A 22539-nucleotide genomic window follows, 5' to 3' on the forward strand; every position below is an offset into this window, starting at 1 on the left:
AAAATTATATTGAATAGTCTCAACTGCTGGGGCGTGACCCTAACCCCATATTTCTGCACCGTACAGAAGTTGGGGAAACACTTTAGCGAGATATGTTTCCAAAGTTTGAGCCTACCAGAGAACCACCACTGCACCACCTGAAAGATAAGGTTGCTTTAACAGTCCTGCAGGTGGCAAGCTTTATTGCCTCTATGTGGGGTTTCCAGCTCTATGTGTGGTTTCCATAAAAAATATTAAAATACATGTGGGTTCTTAATATAAATATTCTCAAATAATTTGCAAGAAAACCTCCTTAATTACCTATTGCATATTTCATGCATTTTAGCAGATTTTTAATTTTGATAAAAGTTTTTTTTCATCCTGGGAATTTAACATATGGATGAAGATGCTGTGATAATTAGTTATACAAGATCTGGTGACCAATTTTTAATCCAGGTTGTCATTTCTAAGCAACAGCACTACAGATGGCAGGATTTTGACTGCCCATCACAGCCACAACACCTTCGGGAAAGCTGTTGCTCATGAACCTCTTTCTTCTACATGCTTTAGGTCAAGAGTAGTCAACCTGTTATAGCACCTGCTTTTGCATATGCAAATCTGTTGTTTTGTCATTTCATTAAACAAGCAGTCTCTTGTGGTGGTAAAGAAGTTTACAACATCGACCATATGAAATGAAACTTAGCAAATAGACAATTGTGATTTCTGTAGCATATAGCCATGGGATAGTGCTTCTGTTTTGGGACTTTGTTTCTGGAAGACTGCCTGTAAACTGGAAGAAGGGTAGAGAATCAAGTATATCTTTGGAGGCAAGAAGAAAAGTGAAGGTGTTTGCTGTCACTGACTGTAGGATAGTTGTGAAGTTTGACATGCCCAGAAGCTAATGGATGCCATGTGGGGCAGCCATACACAGCATACTTCAGTTTTCATCATCTGGTGAGCCTCCAGCATGATTCCCAGGCACAAGAGCTGTAACATGTCTACTTTGGTTTGGAGCTGATTGATCCGTAGTACAGAACATGCTTGTGGGATCTTCCCTTGTTAGAGAAGGACATAAATGATTGAAATGATTTCTTTAAGGAAAGGGGTGGTGGTGAAAGTGTGTGATTTGTTTATAAATGTTTAGTTAAAGAAATTGTCAAATAGTAACACATCTTGTAATCACTGACAGTTTGCTCTAAAAGACTGCATGCCCATGTCAAAATTCTTTTCAGCTACTTAATCCTTATATAATGTATTGAGAAAATAGGAAACTAAAGTAGGAAGACAGTCAACTTCTTGCTTTTCTTGCTTTCTCCTTGAATGAATGGGATCATTACAGTGTTACATAGAAATGACACCCCAGGATTGTTTTTAAGCAGATTGACAAGGCTGTGTTGTTGTTTTTTTACACCCGGAACTGCTATAGATGGCTGTGGAGGACAAGGGGAAAATAGTTAAAATTGATGAATAAATGTTGCATGCTGTCATTTCAGCTTAATTTGTTGCTACCCATCGCCCCAAGGTACTGTAAAATTCTGATGATACAGAAAGCAATGTGGCAATGCTGTTGACTGTGTTAATTGTTCGAGCTCTGGTTTGTCAACAGCTCTTAATGGAACCAAAAGCAAAAGGCTGCATTTAGAGCTTTTGTTGGAGAAAGGGGGAGGGGATTTTACCCTAACCTTTTAACCTTGTCAACAGATTATATTTTTTTGACATTCTGACACAAAGCATTATTTGTGCAAGGGTTGGCCATTTAACTCTTCAAGGAACTAGATATTTTTATTGGGTTATTAATTCTGGTAGGTGTTAATCTCATCAAGATTTGCAGGCATTTTCCTTCATAGGCTATTCTGATTTGTAGCTTTTTCTTTTCACAGCAGTATTAAATACCAAACCTTCTCTGATATGGAAGTTCATTAGAGATATGTCTTTGATGGCAGCCCTTTCAGGGCTTCAGTTTCAAATACCTTGATGTAAAGCTTAAGAAGCCATTGTGTTGTAAGCCCTCCTTGATGTGCCTTATTTAGATCTGCATAGTAAATCAAGGAAAGTAAATAACAAGGCAGCAGATGGAAGCATGGAGATAAGGCCAGTGAACAATTGTATTTGTATTTTGTTATGATGTTGACAGGAGCTAAAATTCACTAATCTAGTTCAGCTGATCTGCATTTCAAAGAAATCTCATTTAGCAGCAACTTGAAGGTTTGGAGGATAAAGTTCTTTTATTGCAGCTTTTATTGCATTCTTTGCTAATTTATCTGGTCAAGATTTAGCCTAGCTTACTTGAAACAGCAAGCATGTTACAAGGAGTCTTAAATACTACCAAAGCAATAATGTCTAGACTATGAACCGAAGGTAATTACATATCTAGCACTGAATAGGGAACATTTAGGAAATACTGTTGTCCATCCTGAATCGCAAAAGAAATGCAGATATGGTCTTTTTTTCCTAAATATTTTTTCTTAATTTTTTTTCAGGGGGAAAGGAAAAGTACTAATATCCAAACAACTGTTTTAAACATATTGAATATAATAAATGGACAGGCTTTAATTGTAACTTGTATTATGTTCCTAGTGATTCTGCTTTATGTAAATTGAATGTAATAAATATAAGGTTTTCCCAAGTAATAAGGGCTTTTTTGTTGTTGTTAAATATACCAAAGTAAAAAAAAAATCCCATGAAATTTGTTGTGGGCTTCACATACTGGGTATTATTGGAAGAGGTAAACATTTATAAAGCAGGGATTAAGTTTATTGATATGTGAATTTAGTAACTTTGGCTAGCTAAAGAGGAAGGCTAGAGACATGATGGCAGTAGTTGGCTAGAGAATCTTATTATCCAACTTAGATTTTTCTATACTGGGAGAATGACTGCAGAACTGAAGCTGTTTGGCTTGCTGTGTGAATGAAAAATAACCAGCTCAGCCAATAAAGGATCTACCATCTTTCAACTAGCTTTCATCAGCCAAGGTAGGCATGGGTCCAATTTTCATTTCAGGTGGCCACCCTCATATAGTACCAAGGATGCCCTCCATATGGGCAGGTGAGACTGACAGAAAAGTAAATGAACAATTATGAATCTTTGCCCCTCAAACTTTGATTCTGAATTTTGAGTATTTAAAAATCTGAGTAGATATGCCCTGGCTTTACTAGAACATAACATCACAAGGGAAAGCACCACTGGATGGCATTTTAGAGCACAAAATTTTTTGTGTTGTTACCACCACCACAACACAGTCTTTAAAAGAAAAAGAAAGAAAGAAAGAAAGAAAGAAAGAATGCTTCAGTTGGTTGGCTTCAGCAGGAGATGCTTATATTGGAAATTCCCATCCTGCTTTTTCTGGATCAGGTCATCCATAAACCAAAGAGACCTATGGCAGAGAAATTGCTTGGAAGGTTCTGTGTCAATGGCTTGTTCAGTTAAGATTCATGGGTGCATCTTCTCTTCATGCCTCTTAGGGGAAGTAGATCTCTTCAAAATTATAGAGCAAACAGGAACAATATACAACCTCATATTCAGCATGCTCAGTTGGCCAGTTGGTTTTGAGCATGGTGGTGGTATCAAATAAAAGGGAGCATGTAATGTATATATCAATAGACTTTATTAATGGGAATTTCACTTCTTTTTCTATCCTGGTGGAGTAGCTGTATATAATAAAGATTTGGACTTAACAGTGTATGGCTTGACTTCATGCACTGAAGACATCTGTGGTTGAGGCACTTCTGGGTGGTGTAATAAAAACAGTGGTATAGTATTTTAGTATTTTACATCCATCTTTACCACATTTTTGTATGTAAAAGCTCAGCCTTGAGTATTATTGAAAAATTCTCTATAAGGAAAGTAGCAGAGTTTGGGGAAATTGGGGATTAGTTTTTCATAATTTGGTTGACCGAATACATTTAGACTGATAACGTATGTGTGTTCTGTAACTGATTCTTGAAATAGGGGAGTGGAGCCGAGCAAGGGTGGGCTGATAGATTGGTTTCTTCACCTGGGACTCCTACTGAAGACTGCTTGTTTCCCCTCCCCCACAGGTAATGAAAGCTCAGGGTCTTAGCCAAGGCATTTGAGGTGGAACTGAGCCAGCAGTGCTGATTGATTCTTGAGATGAATGAAGTGCAATATTCCAATCAAATGTTTAGGTACGAGACAAATCTGAGAACCGGATATCATATTTCCCAAAATGGGGGAATCAGCCACTGTGTGTTTGTCCCAACAGTCCAAGGTGTGACCTGAAACTGCCTTATTAGGCATCCATGATGCAAAATAGTAGTATAGTTAGAAGGATGTGTTTGGCTTCATGTAAAAGTGTGTTCCCACTGTTGTTCGGTCGTTAAGTCATGTCCGACTCTTCATGACCCCATGGACCATAGCAAGCCAGGCCTTCCTGTCCTGCGCTCTCTCCCGGAGTGTGCTCAAGTCCATATTCATTGCATCAGTGATGCTATCTAGCCATCTCATCCTCTGCCGTCCCCTTCTTCTTTTGCCTTCAATCTTTCCCAGCATCAGGGTCTTTTTCAGTCAGTTTTCTCTTCGCATTAGGTGGCCAAAATATTTGAGCTTCAGCTTCAGTATCTGTCCTTCCAATGAGCAGTCAGGGTTGATTTCCTTTAGGATGGACTGATTGGACCTCCTTGTAGTCCAGGGGTCTCATAACAATCTTCTCCAGCACCACAGTTCGAAGGCATCAATTCTTTGGCGCTCAGCCTTCCTTATAGTCCAGCTCTTACTGTTGCTTCTTGGCCCTCGTACAGGTTTTTCAGGAGACAGGTAAGGTGGTCTGGTACTCCCATCTCTTTAAGAATTTGCCACAGTTCGTTGTGATCCACACAATCAAAGGCTTTAGTGTAGTCAGTGAAGCAGAAATAGATGTTTTTCTGGAATTCTCTTGCTTTCTCCATGATCCAGCAAATGTTGGCGATTTGATCTCTAGTTCCTCTGCCTCTTCGAAACCCAGCTTGTACTTCCGGTAGTTCTCCGTTCGCATACTGCTGAAGCCTAGCTTGTAGGATTTGATTTTGAGCATCACCTTGCTGGCATGTGAAATGAGCGCAATTGTGCGGTAGTTTGAACACTCTTTGGCGTTACCCTTCTTTGGAATTGGAATGTAAACAGACCTTTTCCAGTCTTGCGGCCATTGTTGAGTGTTCCAAATTTGTTGGCATATTGAATGCAGCACTTTAACAGCATCATCTTTTAGGATTTGAAATAGCTCAGCTGGAATACTGTCATCTCTGCTAGCTTTCTTGTTACTAATGCTTCCTAAGGCCCACTTGACTTCACGCTCTAGGATGTCCGCTCTAGGATGTCCGGCTCAAGTTCAGTGACCGCACTATCATGGCTATCAGGGACATTAAGATCTTTCCTGTATAGTTCTTCTGTGTATTCTTGCCACCTTTTCTTCATCTCATCTGCTTCTGTTAGGTCCCTGCCTTCTTTGTCCTTTATCATGCCCGTCTTTGCACAAAACGGTCCCTTGATATCTCCGATTTTCTTGAAGAGGTCTCTAGTCTTTCCCATTCTGTTGTTTTTCTCAATTTCTTTGCATTGTTCATTTAAGAAGGCTTTCTTGTCTCTCCTTGCTATTCTCTAGGACTCTGCATTCAGTTGGATATATCTTCCCCTTTCTCCCTTGCTTTTCGCTTCCTTTCTTTCCTCAGCTACTTGTAAAGCCTCATCAGACAGCCACTTTGCTTTCTTGCATTTCTTTTTCTTTGGGATGGATTGAGTTGCTGTCTCCTGAACAATGTTACGGACCTCCATCCATAGTTCCTCAGGCACTCTGTCTATCAGGTCTAATCCCTTAAATCTATTCTTCACCTCCACTGTATATTCATAAGGGATATGATTTGGGTCATACCTGAATGGTTTAGTGGTTTTCCCTACGTTCTTCAATTTAAGCTGAAATTTTGCAAGAAGCAGCTCATGATCTGAGCCACAGTCAGCTCCAGGTCTTGTTTTTACTGACTGTATGGGGCTTCTCCATCTTTGGCTGCAAAGGACATAATCCATCTGATTTCGATATTGACCATCTGGTGATATCCATCTGTAGAGTCGCCTCTTGTGCTGTTGGAAAAGAGTGTTTGCTATGATCAGCGTGTTCTCCTGGCAGAACTCTATTAGCCTTTGTCCTGCTTCGTTTTGTACACCAAGGCCATGCTTGCCTGTTATCCCGGTGATTTCTTGACTTCCTTCTTTGGCATTCCAATCCCCTATGATGAAAAGGACGTCTTTTGTTGGTGTTAGTTCTAGAAGGTTTTGTAGGTCTTCATAGAACCGATCAACCTCAGCTTCTTCAGCCTCAGTGGTTGGGGCATAGACTTGGATTACTGTGATGTTTAATGGTTTGCCTTGGATTCGTACTGAGATCATTCTATTGTTTTTAAGATTGTACCCCAGTACTGCTTTTCCCACCCTTTTGTTGACTATGAGTGCTACTCCATTTCTTCTAAGGGATTCTTGCCCACAGTAGTAGATATGATGGTCACCTGAATTAAATTCGCCCATGCCTGTCCATTTTAGTTCGCTCATTCCCAAGATGTCGATGTTCAATCTTGCCATCTCATGTTTGACCACCTCCAGCTTACCTTGATTCATTGATCTGACATTCCAGGTTCCTAAACAATATTGTTCTTTACAGCATCGGATTTTCTTTTCACCACCAGACACATCCACAGCTGAGTGTCCTTTCAGCTTTGGCCCAGCTGCTTCACTCTTTCTGGTGCTACTTGGAAATACTCTCTGCTCTTCCGCAGTAGTATATTGGCCACCTTCCGACCTGAGGGGCTCATCTTCCGGCGTCATATCTTTTAGCCTTGTGATACGTTCGATGGGATTTTCTTGGCAAGAATACTGGAGTGGGTTGCCATTTCCTTCTCCAGTGGACCACATTTTGTCAGAACTCTCCACCATGACCTGTCCGTCTTGGGTGGCCCTGCACGGCATAGCTTATGGCTTCACTGATTTACGCAAGCCCCTTCCCCACAAGGCAGTGATCCATGAAGGGGTGTGTTCCCATCCAAGACCTCAAAGCCTGCTTTTGTATAAATGAAGTCAATGGGACTTTCCTGATTGATTTCAAGAGCCCAGCAGTGTTTATCTGTAAAGTCTTTAGCGGATGTAATGTATATAGGCATAGGAAAACAAGGGAGATACGACGTTTTATGCAGTATAATCCTGCTTATGCAGTTCATATATGACATCCTGCATTATTTTTTCTATGTTAATAGAGAAATAACTGTAGAAATTGTTATCTTTGTAAAACTTTAAATCTTTTTTAGATGTCTAGTCTCAATCCAACAGACTTGGCTACTTACATTATTGTTGAATTGTCATTTTAGAAATGAGTAAATATCGAATAGATATAAATAGGCTTGGGTGAACTTGGAACTTGCAAAATTTTCCTGCCGATTAAGATAGTAATTAAAGAAAAGTATTTTTTCTTATTCCTATTAAGAGCAGACATTCTGAACAGGAGCATTACATTCATTAATGTATTAAGATGTTTGCTCCATCCATTAGTTACACAGTATATTATGAGTGACCTGTTATAGCCCTTTGATACATCTAATAGGCATGGATAGAATTAATTAATGTGGATTTTTCTATTAATGACATACCAGTCTATGAGAGCAAAAGGTATTTGTTCCTCATGTCAATCAGTCATTCTTTGAGAGTTCAAAAGGCTTCCCTGAAAGAATATACATTGATCTGTGCATATCCTAAAATACAACAAAAGAATTGCTGGTATTGTAGAGATGAAAGTGAAAGGATAAGTGTTGAACACCACATAGAAATACTAGAATACCCGGTGTGTGTTTTCAAAGCTTGCTGAGCAAGAAAACTCAGAACACAAATGTTGACCAGCATGTCCGTAAAGGTTAACCTTATGATGAAGGTAAATTAGCTTAGAGAACCTAAGAAATGAAAATGGTAAAGGAATAGAATCTAGGAATTTGCTCTTGGTCTAACTGTAGGGAAATGACCTTAAATGTAAAGGATTAAAATATGTTTAGATATCACCTGTTTCTTCTTATTTTTGGTAACAGCTCTTTGAATTAAGTTGTCTACACATTAGTTGCCTTCCGTGTGGCTAAGTTTGGTGTAAACTAAATGGGAAAGAGATACTGTGCCATTTTCACATGAATAAATGTTATTTAAGCATGTTGTCCTTAAGCTTATGTTGGTTTACAGGAGGGGAAAACACAATAATCTTTCATTGGTATTAAGTAGTTAGTCAGGAAATAATTTTATTCCACATGCTTTTGTTAATAGAAGAGTGTAAAAGTAGGCAGCTTGTGAGGAGTCATGTATGTGGTGGTAGTGGGAATTAACAGCTGTCTCTCCCTCCCTAAAAATGGTAGTCGGGGTGGGGGGAGGGATAGTGTATTTTTATTTCCTTTATGTATGGTTATGGCTGTGTAAGTGGGTATATCTATATCTCTCTATATAGATATAAATATGTACAAATATATAATTTATCCAAAGGGGTAGTCATGTTAATCTGTTGCATCATAATAACAAATAGTCGTGTGGCACCTCAAAGACAAACACATTTATTATCGTCATTTATTATGGCATAATAAATCTGATTTAATGATCTGATCTGATGCCTTTAAGGTACCACAAGACTCTTTCTTGTGTGACATATGTTTCAGAAGCTCTTAATTGTATAGCATCCTGAACTTTTGTGTGTGGGTTGGTGTTGCTGGATACATGTTTCACCGAGTGCATACTCCATCTAATATATTTCTGCATAGTGAGAAGTACTCCAAGTATGCTGAAATTATTTCCTTGTCTGTGGGTGGCCCATGTTTGCTGCCACACTTATAAACATGGAACCACCCATGTTTGGTATTAGAGGAAATAAATAGGGATCTCCCCAACCCCTATCAGGAATGCTCCTGTTCTGGGCTCTATTCAGCATGCAACAGGAAACTTGTAATGCTGTTTGGGGCTTGTGAAGGTGAAAGGTTTTCGAAGGAAGGAAAAGAAGTGTTTTCCTCTCCCACCCTACCAAAACTTTCCTCTGCTGTGCTACGTAGTGCTAAAGAATGTAAGGTTGGGGTTGGCTGACAACCTTGGACTAGAGTGCTTTATTGCTGTTTATGGGCTGCATGTGTACATTTTCAACCATCACCCCCAAAACACCTTTCTCATAAAGTCTGGGAAGAGAATTTTTATATCTGCATGGCACTTGTCCCACTACTAAATCCTAATCCTCCTTCCATGGTGCTGTAGACTTGTAGGAGTTCAAAATTCCCTCCCCCTCCTTTTTTTTTATTCAACTGGATGTTTTCCTCATTCTACAGCTCCTGGAAGCCACTGCGTACAGGCCTTTTGAAGGGCCCTTTTCCTGTTTAATTTACAATCAAATATATTTATGTATATGTATACTTAAGAAAAAAAGGTAAAGGTGTCCCGAACCAGTCGTGTCCGACTCTAGGGTGTGGTGCTCATCTCCATTTCTAAGCCGAAGAGCCAGCGCTATCCGAAGATTCTTCCGTTGTCATGTGGCCGGCATGACTGAACACAGAGGTGCACGGAACGCTGTTACCTTTCCTGCCGAAGCGGTACCTATTTATCTACTTGCAATTTCTTGCTTTCGAACTGCTAGGTTGGCAGGAGCTGGGACTGAAGACGGGAACTCACTGCGTCACGCAGCACTTGGGTCTCGAACTGCTGTCCTGCTGACCTTCCGGTCTTCAATTCAGTGTCTTTAACCACTAAGCCACCACGGCCCCCATACTTAAGAAAACCACTGCCTTATTTGTGAGAGGCCCTGTTTCACTTCCAGACTTATGGGCACCTGATTACTTGAATTTGGTATTGGAGTGGACAATGATATAAAGCAATCACATTTTTTTTAAATCTGAAAATTCAGATTTTATTGTATATAGCCCTGAACACAGAGAAAAAGAAATTCACCCAGTCCTACCACGCTATCATGAACAGACTGCACCTCAGGTTCCCCAGGACCTGGCTCTTGGGTTTTTTGGAAAAAAGCTTGTTTTCCTGCTAAAAGTAGGGAAAGGACAGCGGAGCCACCTTGCCCATCTTACTGTTGTTGGCATATCAGTGCCTCAGGCTGGCAAAAACATTCCCATTCTCTTGGGCCGTGAAAAGAAGCAGAAGTGCAAATTATTGCAGTAGCTTCCAGAGAACAGTGCCTTGGGTTGTCCATTTGAGAGCAGGGTGCTAGCTTATTCTGTTCTGTAGGCCTTCTTTTAGTTTTTGTTGGTTTGCATTATTTTGTGGTGTTTTGTAAAGAAAGGAAATTTGAGAGACAGCAAATCATGGGAGAGAATTAGTATTAATCTGGATTAATGATGTTTTAGAAAAGTTGATTGGGCAAGGAATTTGTATAGTCCTTTGAGCGTGAGAGGTATATACTAGTTATTGTGGCAATTGTTACGGAAGTTCCCTTCTTAACAGCCAACAGAATTATATTTGGGTTGTTAGGCTGGATGGATTTGATGGTTTGGCTGAGGAATAGGTAGTATTTTGGGTAAAAGAAATGGAGGTGGTAATAGACAGAATTTGTGGGGTGTTTGGTATGCTATAGTGGTGAGAAAAAGTTTGTGAACCTTAATGATAATTACATAAATTCCATAGTTTTACCATGATAGCCTTCGTGAATCAAAACCAGTCCTTTTCTAAATATCCAATAGAGTTTATTTTAACCTATTCCATGTCTTGTGAAATAAAACGATGTATAAATTAGGCAAACAATGAGTACTTAAGAGTCAGGTTATGCACAAAAGTAAGTGAACTCCAGGTTGCGTCAGCTCACTTAAAGGGAATAATTAGAATCAGGTGTTTAAGTAATTAGTTAGATCTTCAGGGGTGAGTTTGGAAGGCCCCACCCTACAAAGGATCAGAAACTGTGAGTTTGGTCTTCACTGTACAGTTGTGTGGAAACACGTCATGCCACGGTCAAAAGGCGTCTCAGAGAACCTCAGAAAAGCAGTTATTGCTGCTCATCAGACTACAAAGGGTCACAAAACCATTTCTAAGGATTTGCAGCTCCCCCAATCCACTGCCAGACAGATAGTTTACAAATAGAGAAGGTTCAAGGCCACAGTCACTCTACCCAGGAGTGGTTTTCCTACCAAAATCTCTCCAAGAAGAAACTCGCATATATTCCAGAAAGTAAAAAAGAATCCCTCAGTAACATCCAAGGATATGCGGGCCCCTCTCACCTTGGCTAATGTGAGTGTTCGTGACTCAACGATCAGAAAAAGACTGAACAAGATTGGTGTTCATGGGAGAATAGCCAGGAGGAAATCACTGCTCTCTAAAAAGGACATTGCTGCCTGTCTGCAGTTCGCTAAAGATCACATAGCTGATCCCCAAGACTTCTGGAACAGTGTTCTCTGAACAGAGGAATCAAAGGTGGAACTTTTTGGCCTTAATGAGAAATGCTATTTTTGGTGAAAAATAAACACTGAGTTCGAACAGAAGAATCTCTCCCCAACTGTCAAGCATGGTAATGGGAAAGTGATGGTTTGGGCCTGCTTTGCTGCCCCAGGACGTGGATGGCTTGCCATCATTAACACAGCCATGAATTCTGCAGTGTATCAGAAGATTCTAGAGGAGAATTTCAGTAGGGATATCAGAGAATTCCGCCATGGATCTTGGTGAGGCCGAATGCCAGTGGATTCGGCACCCCGAAATCCGTGGCGGAACAAAGCTCCCCGCGAAATGGGCCCGGAACGGAGCACCTACCTGCTGCTGTCCACGCTGACTTGCGAATGGCGGCCGCGTCTGCGGCCGCCATTCGTTTCTTCCATATAGCCATCATAGCCTATCACGGCTAATGCAGGGACGCCATTTGTGTCCCTGCGGAAGCCGTGATAGGCTACGTAAGTATTTATGTAGCCTATCATGGCAAAACTAAGGGAATGCAAATGGCGGTGGCTACAGCGGCCGCCATTTGCATTCCCTTTTTTTTTGCCGTGATAGCTTACGTAAATATTTACGTAGGCTATTACGGGGGGAAAAAAAGGGAATGCAAATGGCGTAGTGGCCGCCATTTTCATTCCCCCTTTTTTTCTTTTTTTGCTGTAATAGGCTACGTTAGGGATGTCAGAGAATTTCGCCATGAATCTCGGGGAGGCCGAATGCCAGCGCATTCGGCCCCCCGAAATCGGTGGCGAAATGGTCTGCCACCCCCTGCCCCCCTGGGACGGGACTTAACTTTGGAAAATTTTCCTGGTGGCGGTGGCGGCGGCGGCGGCGGCCGCAGCAGCCGGTCTTCCGACCGGCTGCCGCCGCCACCATTTCCAAGTTAAAAAAAAAAGTGATAGCCTACATAAAGGTTTACGTAGCCTATCACGGCTAAATTTTAAAAAACACCGTGATAGGCTACGTAAATCTTTACGTAGCCTATCACGGCTGATTAAAAAACAAAACAAAAATGCGCGTACGCAAATGGCACCCATGGGCGCCGCCAGTTGCGTTCCTTATTTTGGCACGTCTTAGTCTACGTAAACATTTACGTAGACTAAGATGGCGAAAATAAGGGGAGCGCAAATAGCGTAGACGCTACGCTATTTGTGTTCCCCTTATTTTCGCCGTAGTCTACGTAAATGTTTACGTAGACTAAGACGTGCCAAAATAAGGAACGCAAATGGTGGCGCCCATGGGCGCCGCCATTTGCGTACGCGCGTTGTTTTAAATCAGCGGTGATAGGCTATGTAAACATCTACGTATCCTATCACAGCTGACTGCAGGGACGCAAACGGCGGCGGCTACGGCCGCCGCCATTTGCGTCCCTGCTAGCCAGCGGCTGGATGTTCGGCCGCTGGTGTAGCCAGCCGGTGGCTCCGCAGAATCCCTGCGGAGCGGAGCTGGCCGGCCATGATTCGGGGGGGGGGGACGGAGCGCCTCCCCCCAGCATCAGCATAATCCGCGAACAGGTAGGTGACTTTCGTACATCCGTAGGCTATGTAAATATTTACGTAACCTATCACAGCAAAAAAAAAAGGGAACGCAAATGGTGACTGCCGTAGCTGCCGCCATTTGCGTTCGGTGTTTCCCCCCCCATGATCTCCCCCGTATTTATTTACTTAAAATATTTATTTTACTTAGATAAATATTTACGTATCCTGTCATGGCAAAATACAGGGATGCAAATGGCGGCGGCTATAGCCGCCGCCATTTGCGTCCCTGCAGGCTGCCTAGCGGCCGAATGTCCGGTTGCCGGCGGCCCCGGCTGGTGGCTCCACGGAATCTCTGTGGAGCGGAACCAGCTGGAGAGGATTTCGGGGGGAGGAATGGAGTGCCTCTCCCCCACCGTGAATGTTGCCCTTCGAAAAGGTAAGTGACTTTCGTACATCCCTAAATTTCAGGCCATCCATCCATGAGCTAAAGCTGAACTTAAAGTGGGTCATGCAACATGACAACAATCCTAAACATACATGCAGATCTAAAAAAGAATGGCTGCAGAAGAAGAAATTCCGTGTTTTAGAATGGCCTAGTGAAAGTCTGGACCTAAACCCCATCGAAATGTTGTGGCAGGACCTGAAGCAAGCTGTTCATGCAATGAAGCCCTCAAATGTCACTGAGCTGAAGCAGTTCTGTAAGGAGGAATGGGCCAGAATTCCTCAAAATCTATGTGGGAGACTGACCAATAGTTACAGGAAATGCTTACTTGAAGTCACTGCTGCTCAAGTAGGTGCCACCTAGGGTTGGTGGAGAATTTCTCCACGAATCTTCGGGAGGCTGAGTGCCGACGCATTCGGCCCCCCGAAATTGTTGGGGAAATTCTCCGCCGGCCCCCCGCCCCCCCCCCGGGATGGGACTTACCTTCGGCGAATGTTCCTCTCGGCGGCGGGTCCTGGGGGCAGTTCGGCGGGGGCGGCAGCCGGTCTCCCGACCGGCTGCCGCCGCCGCCATTGCAAAAAAAAAATTAAAGTAAAAAAAAAAACACCACAGACCCGTGATAGGCTACACAACGATTTACGTAGCCTATCACGGCTAGATTTCCAAAGTCAGCCGTGATAGGCTACGTAAATTGTCACGTAGCCTATCACGGGTGACTTTGAAAAAAAAAAGCACGTGCACAAATGGCGGTGCCCATGTGGCGCCACCATTTGCGTTCCTTATTTTGGCACGTCTAGTCTATGTAAAGATTTACGTAGACTACGGCGAAAATAAGGGCACGCTATTTGCGTTGCCCTTATTTTCGCCGTAGTCTACGTAAATCTTTACGTAGACTAGACGTGCCAAAATAAGGAACGCAAATGGTGGTCCCCATGGGAGCCGCCATTTGCGTACGCGCTTTTTTTTTTCTTTTTTCAAAGTCACCCGTGATAGGCCACGTGACGATTTACATAGCCTATCACGGCTGACTTTGGAAATCTAGCCGTGATAGGCTACATAAATTGTTACATAGCCTATCACGGGTGTCTGTGTGTTTTACTTTTTTTTTCGTGGCCGGGTAGACGGGGCGCTCCTACCCGGCCTGAATTTCAGTGGCGAGGGATGGGGTGCCTCCCCCCCTCGCCTGAACTTCGGGGGGAGAAGCGAAGCGCCTCCCCCCCACCGCGAAGCCAGCTGCGGGACGAGGTAAGTCTTTTTCGTCCATCCCTAGCTGCCACCAGGTACTGAATTTAAAGGTTCACATATTTTTTTTTCACACATGGATATTGAATGTTGAATCAGTTGTGTATAAATAAATGTTGAAAAAGCATCATGTTTGTGTGTCATTTGTTTAATCAGGTTATCGTTCTTTATCTAGAATCAAGGTTAATTTGATTTAAATCAAATTGATTTAAATCATGATTTAAATTGCTTCTCTGAAGGACTCAATTTTAATGATTTCATTCACAGTTTAAATCACTAAGGAGGAAGATGCTATTTAATCATCATTTTTAGTAGAAATGTATTATTGTTTAATATAACCTTAATACAAATTCAGAGATGTAGAAAGTAGGTACACAGTGTAGGATACATGCAGCAGAAGTTTCCTCAGGAGTCAGGACTGCAGGAATATGTTCTGTTCACTTTTGGTTTCACTTTCCACGTCCCTCCCCTATCCCTTGCATTTATAGCCAGACTCCTCCTTGTCCAGATCTACTCCATCTTCTTAAATTCTTTATTTATTGACCTTGTCTATCTTTTCACCTAGAGAAAGGCAAGGCCTTGAGAGATTTAGAGAGAGAGAGAGAGAGAGAGAGAGAGAGTGTGTGTGTGTGTGTGTGTGTGTGTGAGAGAGAGAGAGAGAGAGCGCGCGAGAGAGAGCATGCACTTCTGTACACCACCTGCAGTGCAGAATATGGTTATCTCCCATCTCCTTCTAATTGTTTTAAGAAAATTTCAAAATCTGATTTAGATTTTAAAAATCTGATTTTTAATTTTTTTTTAATGTTGATTTTTATCAACCCTGTCTAGGTTTATGGGGTTAGATTAAGATCTAATAACATCTCAGGTTTGAAATATGTGGCAATCCTAAGGGGTTCATGAACTTTTTCTTACTACTGTATACTTTTTCCCACTTTGAAACTTTAAATCTTATTATGCTTTTGTATATTCTGAACCCCAAAGGTTCTAAACATTGTACTATATGTTTTTCAGTTGACTCTGAAATTATTGAGATATCGTTCTATCGTAAAATACCTTGAGCTTTCACAATAGTGCTGGGATTAAATCTTAGAGGGAAGCAAATGTAATATTCTAAATGTAATTCTGTTACATTTAAACTTCCTTTATAAAAATACCCTTTACAACAGAGATAATCTATCTCTCTATCTTGGTTTTATTATTTATTTACAATGTCTATATGCCACCTATTAACAAAGATTCTCTGGGTAGTTTACAGTAAAAATGATGATTGGCGAAAATTTACGTGTCCTTTTTTTCAACTTAATATATTGTATATATACGCAAGTATACTTTGCTGTAACACATGAAAGGGAGAATGGAATGGTTTGAAAAATTCTACAGGAACAGTTGAGTATTAAACATAGACTATAATTCCTAAACATTCCTCTATTCTTTGTTGTGCAGATATGTCTCTGAAGCAACCTCATTTGTTAACTTTTTGAGAGCCAAGCTTAGAGGAAGAGCCATTGCAAGCAAAAAGGAACAAACCCCTCTTGGAAAAAAAATAGGAGAAAAGGAGACACAAAAGAAATGTAAGTTTCATAATTGGTGCTAAAGCGGATATCTTAGCTATTGTTAAATATTGTCCATGATGTTTTGTCTTTGAAGCACAGATTGTACCAATGAAGTTGACACAGCATGATAGCTGCCTGTGACTATTGGGGAAACATGTAGGAACCCAGTCCTGCTCCTCTTTGCAGGCTTTTGGGGTTGTCTTCAGTGAAACCAGTTCACTAGGCTGTTTGGGGGAAATGGTAAAAGATTGCTGGATATATACTTCAAAGAAAATGTCATTTGTATGATTAACTGGTTATTCCGTAGAGGCCAGTTGTCGTATCTTTCTGACTTTAAATTTCAGTGCTAAGATTTTAAAAGAGAAGTTGGGACAAAGACAATGTAATAAATTCTTGTTAAGGAGAGATTTTAAGTAGACCTTTCTTTCTAGAGGTTGACAATTTGCCTCAGATAAGGCCTGAGCAAAGGTGTGGGGAGAGAATGATGCATAGATATCTTTATATCGAGTTGCATTATTGTCAAATCTAAACTAAAAGGCATAGGATATTGGCTGGCATTCCCCTGGGGGACATGCATACAGCACCAGCTTTCCTTTTATCTGCACTCATACCTAATTGCCAACTGCTCTTTGAACTATGAGAGTTAAAATAGCTTTACCCCTTGATTCAAGCAGAATTTGGCTTGAAATTACAGTTCTGGTAACATAACGTCTAATAGTTGTCTAGAACTTCTGCCTGACTCGTTGAAATCTGCAATGTTCTGGCTGAAGCCAGTTGTTTATCCCTCTCCTCCCCAAACCAAGTGCTGCTGCTCTTATAATTAAAATGGAAGGGATTGAGAAGCATCTCTAGTGGACCCACCACAAACCATTATTGCTGAGTAGGGATCCTGTGTTTCTCACTGTCTTAACACTGTGCACCTTATTCTGAGATATGGTGGAAAGGATAGATTGTTGAAAAGCAAGTCAAGGGACTCACTGGGTTAATACAGGATGCCTTGTGATTAGAAGCATAGTCATCACTGCCCCATTCTCTCCTTAAGTCTTGTCTTACTTGTGAAGGATAGCCAGCAATCTCCCTTTCCAGCTAGAAGAGGGGTGGGCAGGAGCAAGAAGAGGGGCATGTTTGCCCACAGTGTGCTGGTGACCCTAGCATCCTGGGCAGACAGTCCCTGAAGGTGCTTTCTGACTATGCCCCCTTCTACATGAGCTGTCCCTGTTTCATATAGAGGAACAAACTGCATTTGTGTCTGTTCCTTCATCTGACAGGGCAAGAGGAATTCTGACTGAACAGAACATTCTCTTTTGGAAAGTTGCCTGGGGCAGGATGAATAATTTTGCAAACAGAATTTCTCCTGAAAGTTTTGCATGTCTCAAGTTCAAAAGGTTCGGGGGAAATCCCCCCCAAAGATACATATTTACACCACTTCTGGAACAGCTAGTCTGTACTAGAAAGGGGCCGGGAGGGCAAACCATTTTGTCTGTATTTTTTATTGGCAAACTTTCACACCTTTTCCACAAGAGAATATTAATATTATGCTTGGCAATAAGCCCAGGCCTGTAGGTGAAGATGTGGGCACTGGAAAGGGGAAATGATTTAATTTACTTCGTTGGTAATCACTGGTGCTGAAACCTTCATCTCATCCAGAACACAGATTCTCTTGGCTTTCAGTAATCTGTGTCTAATTAGTTACAATGTTTTGCTCCTAATGGAACATTTTAGATTACACAAAGAAAAGACTTGCATTTTCATTTCCTAATCTGAACTAAAACTAAGAATTGTAACCCAATCAAAAACACAGTTCATACAAAACTGTTTATATAAAATTATCTGGATATACCTCTTGAATCTTACTCATTATGAGAATATCCCATGTCTGTTTTTAAAGTTGCTTCTCTCTGTTTCTACTGCTAATCCACTTTTCTCTCAACATTTTGAGAGTAGAGCTTGGCCAAATGCATTGCATCCCTCACAGTGAAGATCACTCAAGGGGTGCGTACCTAGTATGTACATAAGAATAACATTCTCTTTCATTCATGTATCACTTGGATCACACTTGGCAATATTTCTTTTGTTCCCTTCATACTCAGTTTAGTAGCTTGCTTAAATATGCAGCAAGTCTTTGACCTGGTTCGCATGTAATGACAACCCATCAATTTAAAAAACAATAGGTTGTCATGGACAAGTGGGTGCCACTGCCTGCAGTGTGCCCGCCTCTTCAGTTGTAGCACACAACCCCCTTTGGGCTCTTTCGTAGGTTGTGCAGTGTGATGTTTGAACCCAGACATGCTGGGTTGTTTACAGGCTAAACAACCCAGCGGTTAACCCATGGTTAGTTATTGAGTTAACCGCTGGGTTGTTTAGCACTTCACTGGATTTGCACTTCATACTGCACAACCTACAAAGTAACCAGTTGTGAGTTATGCACTAAAGCAGAAGAGGTGTGCGTGCTGCAGGCTTGTCCCCACCCAGTTGTCATTACATGCAAACAGCCCCATTGACTGAAGATAGATCAGAACCATATATTCCGGTATTTATTCTTTGGACTACATTGCCCCAAAATATAACTGCTGTTACAAAAATGAAAGACCTTTGTTTTGTCAGTCTTGCAAATTGGACAGTTGATGTCGTTTGATTAGGAATTTGTGCAGACAAGTGAGCCCTGCAACACAGTATTGCAGGGTATCCCCACCACCTAATAGGAGTGTTTCTCTTCAGGCCTGATACCAGGATTGCTCATGACACATATGTGTAAACAAATCTGCAGACTACTTCTCCATGTTCAGGGAATTCGCCTTTCCAGAACATGAATGACCAGGACAGATGGAATTTAGTTCAAATGTGTGCTGTGGGAACCAGTTTCCAATGTGACCTGGCATTATTTTTCCAGAGGACAGCTGGTCCTCCTCTGCTGTCCGCTTTCTTTGAGGTTTGTTTTCAGTCAACACTTCTAACATCCATCCCACTTGGGATGATGAGTGGCATCTGAAGGGGGGGACTTGGCTGGCACTTGGAGGAGCCGCTTTAGATTCTAGAACATAGCCAGCAGCTTCTTCTGCATGGCTCTACAAATTCTGGCACACCTTGGTAGTCAAGGATTATGTCCTACTCACTAGCTGTGAAGTCTGTTTCCATTGCTAGAATACTACAACAATATAGAAAGCATTTTCAAAATAGGTGTCAGTTTCATCACATTAAATAAAGCTATGTAATCACTCATAAATAAATACATTTTATATAGTTCAATGAACACATGGAATTCCTTTTGATCTGTGATTCATTTCATGGGTTTTGTCATTTTTTCCTTTATAGTTTTTAAGGCTAACCTTCTTTCCTGCCCTCTCCCTTCCCCAGTAAATTTGTTACATAATTTCATTAAAGACTCAAATGCTATAGAACATTTACATTTACATTTTCTTGTACCAAAACCTAAAATAGGAGGAGTGTGTGAATTTTGGCCAGGAAGTTGCCTATTTTAACGCCTTGTTCAGATTTATTTTTAGAAAAGTGAAGAAAGAATGGCTAGTTTTTCAAGAAGCAGGCACCTTAAAGACTAACACTGTTTTTCTGTGACAAGCGTTTCCATAGGCGTCTACTTAGATGCAATTTCTTAGTCTAAATTATTGACACTCTGTACCCATGGGGTTTTGAAAAGCTGTACTCTGCGCTTTATTTTTATTCAGGATTGCTGAAACCAGATTTTTGGCATGTAAGATCCTTCATTTAGTGCGCTTGGAATGACCCCCAGAGTTGTAATCTGACTAACAAATGTTTGACTTTTTCACTCATTCTTATAAGACGCCAGTCCTCTGCTCATTTACATGGGGTGTAAGCTCCATTGAACAAGAGAACTTATTTCTGAGTAAGCATGCATAGGATCACGCTGTAAAACACATTGAGCAATTTGCTTAACAAAGGCTTTCCTACCTGCTGTAATGTTACCCTTTCCATTTCTAAGTACAAGCTAAATGGTCTTACAAAGAACTGCCAACCATTTCAAGACTTGGTTTTCTAAATTTACACTGATAGTCTACTCTAGGAACTCCATCAGATAAAGGGAAATAAATACATAGCCCTCACCTGCATTATACTTTTTTTCATTCACTCTTTTAAATATTTTATTTATATTTAGCATCTCAGGTTTCAGACTAACATTTTTAAATGTTAGAATTGGTGTTTTCTCCAACCTGAACTGTGATGTGCAGGGAAATCAAGCCTTTCCTTCCAGGTTCTCTTTTATCCGGAAACTGTGCTAGCTATGATTAGTGAAGATAAGATAACTAGTCCTGCTGTCCCACCCCATTCTATTTCAGAATGACTTGCCAGCATCCTGTATCTCCAGGCCTTTAGAGTTTGGATGATTAGCAGCACAAACAAACTTCAAAGCCTGCCTTGAAGTTCATTTTATCTGCTCATTCACTACTTGCCAGAGCAGGGAAGAACAATTGCCCTGGTGTCCTTGGGTACTGCTTTTGTTGATAGCTGTTCCTAAGCTATTATCAAGATTTTCCATAGCCAAGTCTGACCTACATTTCCACTCACTGGAAGCTAGTGCAGACCAGTAGTTGAGCCGCAGCCTGCCTTCCTTTTTAAACGAGGCCCTCTAATCAGATTGGTTGCAGCAGCAGATGGGACAAGCTAGGTAGAGCTATATAAGGAGGCAGGCTTGAGAAGGAGCCAGGTCTCCAAGCTTGCGGAGAGAGACCCAGTGACGAAGCATTTCAGCCCCAGTGACTGTCCTGCATTGGCTGTAGCAGTCTCAGTGACAGGGCTGACCACAAGACAAAATAATAAACCAGGCCAATGTCCCAGTGGGCAGGTTTCAGTTCAGGGGAGTTCAGGCAAAGGCAGAAGTGATTGAAATAACAGGCACAGGGTCAAAGCACAGGCAGTCAGTCTAATATATGGAGTCGGGCAAACCAGGAGTGGTCAAACACAGTTAGGCAGTCAGATACATACACAGTTCTGTGGCAGAGTCAAGCAGGAGTCCAAGGTCTGTAGCACAGAGGTTCAAGCACAAGGCACAGTCAAGAGAGAAGATAGGAGGAGCTGGTGGGATGTTGTTTCCAGCAACTAGCGAACACTGGCTGAAGGCTTTTAACCACAGACTGCTGAGCCCCACCCAGGCTCAGCTACTGTCCATTAGAGCTCTCTGGCCAGAGCCCTACTCAGGAGGAGTTGCTTTCTCCTGAGGAGACCTTTGTAAGCGAGCACTCCTTACAGGTGGCCTACTGGCCTGTTGCTTGAAGGGACAGTGCCCATGGGGATTAGGGAGTTGCTCACCCTCTGCTCCAGAGTCAGAGTCCCCTCCCCCTGACAGGGAAGGATCTGCAGCTGTCTCCTCCAAAGGCCCAGGGTCCTCCTGGTCTGGTGCCAGTGACTGATCTAGTGTGCCCTTGGTTTCTGGAGGCTCTAGTTCTTCCTCTGAGGAGGATTCCTCTAGCGAAGGCATGACAGTGACGAAGCGTCTCAGCCCCAGTGACAAACTGTCAGCAGATAAGCAAGTTAAGCATCTGTGTGAGTTTAGCAACAGGGCAAGGAGACCAGGGCAGTTAACTCTTTCCTGCCTTCCCACTCGAAGGAACTATTAATAAATAACTGTAAATACAACTAAATAACTGTACATGCATTCCCCACCTTTTCCTAGTAAATAACATAGCTTTCCAGGTCAACATACCCAATAACAATAATAATGGGGAAAAAACAGTTATGAAGGTAGAAAACCAGAAGGGGTATTGGGGCTATCCAGTGTACTGCACTGAGTAGCACATGCATGACTTTCTGCCAGTCGTGGGTGTTCTTAGTGTAATGACTGTGTTCCCTTGAGGCCAAGGTTTCTGACCCGGAGTAACTAAGAGAGGCAGAGAGGTTGTTGGATGAGACTTTCGGGGACCTAATAACAGTGTCCCAATCCCTGGGTGACTGCTCCTCTGCTATAACAGAGAACGGGGGTTTCGGAGAAGGAGGGCATCATTTTGAGGAAGAGAGAAATGATCCCTTAGAAGGGACCCATTCCTTGGAAGACAAATAAATATCCTCTGATGCTGAGGATGTGCCTCTGGTAGGGATGGCGGAGAATTTCTGAGAATTTGTCCACGAATCTCGGTGAGGCTGAATGCCAACGCATTCAGCCCCCCGAAATTGGCGGTGAAATTCTCCGCCCCCCCCCCCCCGGGATGGGACTTACCTCCTGCGAATGTCCCTCTCGGCGGCGGGTCCCGGCGATGGTTCCGCGGCGGTTCGGCGGGGGCAGCGGCCGGTCTCCCGACCAGCTGTAGCCGCCATTACAAAATAAAGTAAAAAAACAAACAAACCCCGTGATAGGCTACGTAACGATTAACGTAGCCTATCACGGCTAGATTTCCAAAGTCAGCTGTGATAGGCTACGTTAATCATCACGTAGCCTATCACGGGTGACTTTGGGGGGAAAAAAGCG

The 22539-nt window shown here is 42.1% G+C and overlaps 1 protein-coding gene across 4 annotated transcripts in view; it reads left to right on the forward strand.

Moving 5' to 3' along the window:
* The window catches only part of FOXP2 (forkhead box P2), a 595587-nt gene that overhangs the window by 79390 nt on the left and 493658 nt on the right, over nt 1–22539 (forward strand). For all 4 annotated transcript variants that reach the window (XM_084810788.1, XM_084810790.1, XM_084810785.1 and 1 more), the window contains one exon: nt 15994–16121. The gene's annotated coding sequence lies outside the window, so the exon portion shown is untranslated. The remainder of the gene's footprint in view (nt 1–15993; nt 16122–22539) is intronic.

This window comes from Heloderma suspectum, chromosome 7 (assembly GCF_057233095.1).
Source record: "Heloderma suspectum isolate Gila_16-S chromosome 7, 16-S_ref, whole genome shotgun sequence".
NCBI lineage: Eukaryota > Metazoa > Chordata > Lepidosauria > Squamata > Helodermatidae > Heloderma > Heloderma suspectum.